Genomic DNA, 5,738 nt, shown 5'->3' with positions numbered 1-5,738 from the left:
GACAAGCCATCGTGAGTAAGAATGGCCCTGGCACGCCAGGTGTCCTGTGCTGTGGGGCGCTGGGCAGGTTCTCAGACTGCTGACAGGGGACCTTTCCCACCTCCAGCTTTGCCAACTGTCCTGATCCAATTAACTCACCTCAGGTGTCACTCATTCCCCCTCACCCAGCTCCTGCCTTTCCTCCACCCGAATGCCTCTGTGATGCAGGACCCTCTCCTTCCCCAGGAAGTTTTCCTGGACGAACCCTCCCCACCCCCTTCCAATCAGCATCACACGGGAAGCTGTTAATTTGCACCTGCGGGCGCGTTCCTTTGCAGATACACGTGGATGTTTGGGTTTGTGGATCTGCACACTTCCCTTAGACCAGGATCCTGGAGAACACAGGGGCCCCTATTTCCTCCGAACGCTCAGAGGTTCCCCTGGCCCCAGGGCTGGGAGTGGCAGGGCTGGTCTCTGCCATTGCTCCTCTGTCTGCCCAAAGCTGAGCTTCTGTGTTTGCGCACACCTCTTAATGAGATGGTCTTGCTCTGAAGAAGGAAGAATCAGGAAGGAAGCCCGGGTACAGTCCCCACACCAAGGTCCAGCCTCCAACCTGCATGTCACTGGGAGCCATCGAGATCTGTGTTAAGGAGGCCAATCTCAAATCCAGGGACCCCCGAGAGCCTGTGCACAGCACCGCCACCTTCATCGTGTGGGATTCCCTCCAGAGGTGCTGGACGGGCTGGTCCTCAGAGAGGCCCGGTCCTCCAGGGGAAGGATGGGCTCCCCACCCTCCCCCCACCAAGCAGCACGTTGTGCTCAATAGTGAAATAATAAACTGGTCCACCCAGAAATTCCACTTCTGGGATTGCAAACTAAGATACAAACCTGAATTGTTCCCAGAGACAGATGAAAAAGGACGCTGACTGAGGTGCTTTCAGAAGCACCCCCTCCAAAAATCAGAAACAAGCTAAGAGAGGGGATTAGGTAAGCAAATTATTACCGATTCATCCATAATCATGTTTTTTAAAAAAATATTGGATGATTAAAAAAAAAAACCCATACCGGTATACACAGGGCAATGTCAATTTTTCTCTTTAGAAAAGGGAAGGATTGCTGGGCGAGGTAGCACGTGCTTGTAATCCCAACAGCCCTGGAGGCCGAGGCAGGGGGATTGTGAGTTCAAAGCCAGCCTCAGCGAAAGTGAGGTGCTAAGCAACTCAGTGAGACCCTGTCTCTAGATAAAGTATAAAACTAGGGGGTGGGCATGTGGCTGAGTGCCCTTGAGTTCAATCCCCATCCCCACCCCCACCCCCCACCAAAGAACAAGAAACGGGAAGGGATTGGTTGCACATATGTAAAATCCATCTGGAGGGATAAATGTCAAACATTCGTCACCGTCCTCTCTAGACAGCAGATTGACTTTGGGCTTTTATTTTGGGTTGTTATTTTAGTGTGAATAGAAAGAAATATTCAACAACGAACGAAAATGGTCAATGTCCCTGAAAGACACAAACTCATTCAACTGGAAATAGCACAGAGCTAGAACAGAAACTGAACCTGTATTTTAAATTCCCACCAACAAACTCCAGATCCAGGTGGTTTCACTGGTGAATTTGACCAAATACGGAAGGAAGAAATAATACCAATTGAATTGGTTTGCTGGGCTGCCATAGCCAAGGAACTGCAGGCTGTTCTGGAGTCCCAAGATCAAGGTGCAGGAAGGACTGATCTCATTCTGAGACCTCTGTCCTCAGTTTGCAGATGGCTGCCTTCTTAGTGGGTCTCCCCATGGTCTTTTCCTCATTTTGCCTCTTCAAAGGTCCTGTCTCCAGATGCAGCCACCTTCTATGGTACTGGGCATAAGAGTCTCAACACAGGAGTTTTGATGGGATACAATTTAGCCCATAAAATCAATTATACACAAATTCCTAGTCATTGTCACTGTGATAACCAAAGTCAGATAGATATCACAAGAAAACTACAGACTAATTTTTCCCATGAACATAGATGCAGAAGTTCTCCACAAATTGTTGACAAATACAAAAATGCTACTATATCATGATCAAGTTGGACTTATCCCAGAAATGAAAAGTTGATTTTTATGTTAAAAATTCAGTCAATCTGCATGTTTTGGTGCACGTTTGTAATCCCAGATACTGAGGAGGCTGGGAGCAGGAGGATCACAAATTTGAGGCTAACCTTGGCAACTTACTAAGAACCCTGTCTTAAAATAAAATGAAAAGGTTTGAAGATGTAGCTCAGATGCCCCTGGATTCAATTCCCAGGACTGCAGAAAAAGAGTCAGTGATTGTAATACACCATATTATTAAATTAAAGAAGAAAAAAAATATGATATCTAATACACACACAAAACACAGCGAAGCCAATCGGCAACAAACGCCATTGGACGAAATTCAACATTCACTCCTGATAAAAAGTTGTCAGCGAACTGAGAGAGAAGGGAGCTTCTTCAGCTTGAAGGGGGCATCTACAATAAACCTATAGCTAACATCCTGCTTGATGATGATGAAATCCCATCCTTACCCCCATAAGACCAGGAATTGCTAAGGTCGTCCACCCCATCCTTTCATTCAAAACATGACACTGGTAGTTATAGTTAGTGAAGCAAGCAGGAGAAGAAATGAAGCACAAAACATAATTAGATAAATAAATAAAAGGCACTAAGGTTGGAAAGGAAGAAGCAGGATCTTCTCTATGGGCATCGATGTAAGAGCCCATGGAAAAAATCCCATCAGCTCTTTGATGCCTGGTCAGGGTCTTTGCTGTCACCCTGAGTCACGCACATGCTCCTGGAAAGGGCCCTGTCCTGATTGTCTCTGATCTCTCATGGCAGTGTCCCCTCCTGGCTAAAGCTGACATCTGATGATATGAAGGAACAGATTTATGAACAGGGCAAGAAGGGCTGAGTCCATCCCAAAGCAGTGTGATCTGGAAGGACTCACAGGGCATTGCATGAATGTGACTTGGGATGGGCCATAAGAGCTTGAGATTCCCCAAATCCAGAGGGCATGCCCCTGAGGACCTCCACCTCCCAAGTAAGAGAGCAGTTGCTAGTTAGAAGCATCTTGAGAGAAACAGAAAGGATAAAGATACTAACGTCTGCCTGGTTCTGATAGAGAGTCGAATCCACCAATTAACTCCACAGGACGAGGCCAAGTGAGTCCTCCCACTCAGTTGGGAACTTGAGTCATCTACAACCTCTGCCCTGGTTGCATAATTGTGTTCTTGTACTCAAGCAATAAAATCATTGTTTAAGAAAAAAAAAAAAAAGTCCTTCAGAATTTACAAAAATGCTACTGGGACTATTAACTGATTTGAGCAAGGTCCCAGGAAATGAAATGAAAAATATATATTAATAATTAATATGTGCAATTACTATTTATTTTATATATTTATTCATTTTATAGAAATGAATTTTTCAAATGCATTTATAGCAATATTGAATACTGTGAAATATTTAGGAATAAAGTTGACCCAAAAAATACAGAATACTTGAACAACGAAAACAATAAAACAATGCTTTGGAAAAAAATCAAGAAAGACCAAAATAAGTCAAGTGATATACCATGCTCACAGATCAAGATATCCTTAAGATATCAAGTCTCCCATTGACTCTGTGGAGTCCGTGAACTCTCAGTCAAAATCATAATGGACTTTGCTTAGAAAGTGACAAGCTGATCCCAAAATTCACGTAGAAATTTGAAAGATCTAGAGTAGCCAAGTAAACAAGAAAAAGAAAGTTGCAGGACTTATACTATCTGATTTTAAGAATTACAAAGTTCTGCTAATGGAGGCAGTGTGGAGTCAGCATGAAGATAGCCAATTAGGTCAGTGGGACAGAAGAGATGATCCAGAATTAGACCTACATAGTATGGAAATTTTATTCTTGATAAAGACGGCACCGGCAAGCCCATGCATGAAGAATGGTTTTTCTTTTTTTCAATAGAGCTGGGCAGGTTGCTTCTCATTGTGGAAGAAGGATAGAAGGCGGGAGGGGTAAGAGAAAGTGAAACCATAATAATTTCAATCCATTTCTGCCACCATACACGAGAGTTAAATAGACTGGATCATGGTTCAACAAGGTATTAAGACAAATACGGAAAAAAATGGTCCTCTCAACAAATTTTGTGAGGTAGCCAGATGTCAATATGCAAAAGGGTGACGTCAAACCCCTTTCTTACACCACACAGAAAAGTGACCTCAGCATGGACCAGAGACCTAAATGTAAACTATAAAACTCAGAAGAAAACAGGAATATCCAGGTGCAGTAGAGCACACCTGTAAACTCAGCTACTTGGGAGGCTGAGGCAGGAGGATTGAAGTTCAAGGCCAGCCTAGGCCACTCAGGGAGACCCTGTCTCAAATAAAAGGGGCTGGGGTTGGGACTCAGTGGCATGACTAGCATGCGTGGGACTGTGGGTTTGATCCCAGGCAACATGAAAATAAACAATATTTTTTTAAAAAAATATTTATTTATTTTTTAGTTGTAGTTGCACACTGTACCTTTATTTATATGTGGTGCTGAGGATCGAACCCAGGGCCTTGCACATGGTAGGCGAGTGCTCTGTCACTGAGCCACACCCCAACCCCAAACAAATGAAATTTTAAAAATAAAATTGACACAAGATTTGAATCACCACTGTTCCAGAGAAGGCAGATTCATGACAGATAATCTCTTGAAACGATGCTCAGTCTCCTTAGTCATAAGGGAAATGCAAATCAAACCACAGCAAGAAACCACATCACACTCATCAGGATGACTCCGATAGAAAAAGCAAGTGATAAGGGGTGTTGGTGAGATTAGAAACCTCTCCCTACTCACGGGGAATGTGAAATGGTCCAGCATGGAGTTTCCATGTCAACCAGCAATTCTACGCCCCTGTATGCACCCCAGAGACAGGAAAGCGGCCTCCACGTGTGAAATTTATGTGTGTGAAGGTTCACAGCAGCAGTATTCTTTATAACCAAAAGAGGAGAAAAAAAACAGAGTCCATAATTGGTGAAAGGCTATGCAAAATGTGGGCTGTCTGCACCGTGGGATTTTGATTCATGAAGAAGCCCATCACCAAAGGCCATTTGTATGAAATCTCTGGAACAGGCATGTCTGTAGAGGCAGAGAGTAGAGGAGGGAGCGGGAGGTGGAGGGGATTAGGGAGTGACTGCTAATTAGCAGGGTTTCTTTCTCAGGGTATGTAGAACATTCTCAATAAAAGTGCGGTAATGGTAGCGCAACTGAATCCAAAAAAATTGAATCCTACACTTGGAGGAATGGAATGATAAACCTATCAATTCAATAAATCTATCTCTGAACATGGATCCTGTTATGTGACCTTGAGGAGGAAGGAGATTTGGGCACATCTTACGATATGGATGAACCTTAAGAAGATTATGCTTTTAATGTGAAAGGTGAAATAAGTCATAAAAAGACAAATATTGCATGCTTCCCTTCATATGAGGTGTCCACAGTCGTCAAATTCATAGAAATTCAAAGGAGAATGGTGGTTTCCAGGGGCCAAGGTGGGAATGGGAACTTGGCCCTTGATGGGGGCAGAGTTTCAGTTTTCCGAGATGAAGGGTCCTGTGGACAGAGGGTGGAGACAGTTGTACCATGAGAATGTCCTTCATGTCACTGAATTGTGCACTTATCAATGGTGACGCTGGTAAATTTTGTTATATGCTTTTGCATAATTTAAAGAAAAATATATTTTTAAAATTAATTTATTTATTTGTTTTAG

The 5,738-nt window shown here is 43.4% G+C and overlaps 1 pseudogene; it reads left to right on the top strand.

Annotated features, from left to right (window-relative positions):
- Nucleotides 1-596: 596 nt before the first annotated feature.
- On the top strand, nt 597-3,220 carry LOC101975549 (small ribosomal subunit protein uS15 pseudogene; annotated as a pseudogene).
- The last annotated feature ends 2,518 nt before the right edge of the window (nt 3,221-5,738 follow it).

Source organism: Ictidomys tridecemlineatus, chromosome 11 (assembly GCF_052094955.1).
Source record: "Ictidomys tridecemlineatus isolate mIctTri1 chromosome 11, mIctTri1.hap1, whole genome shotgun sequence".
NCBI classification, from domain to species: Eukaryota; Metazoa; Chordata; class Mammalia; order Rodentia; family Sciuridae; genus Ictidomys; species Ictidomys tridecemlineatus.
This window is presented reverse-complemented; position numbering and strand designations above follow the sequence as displayed.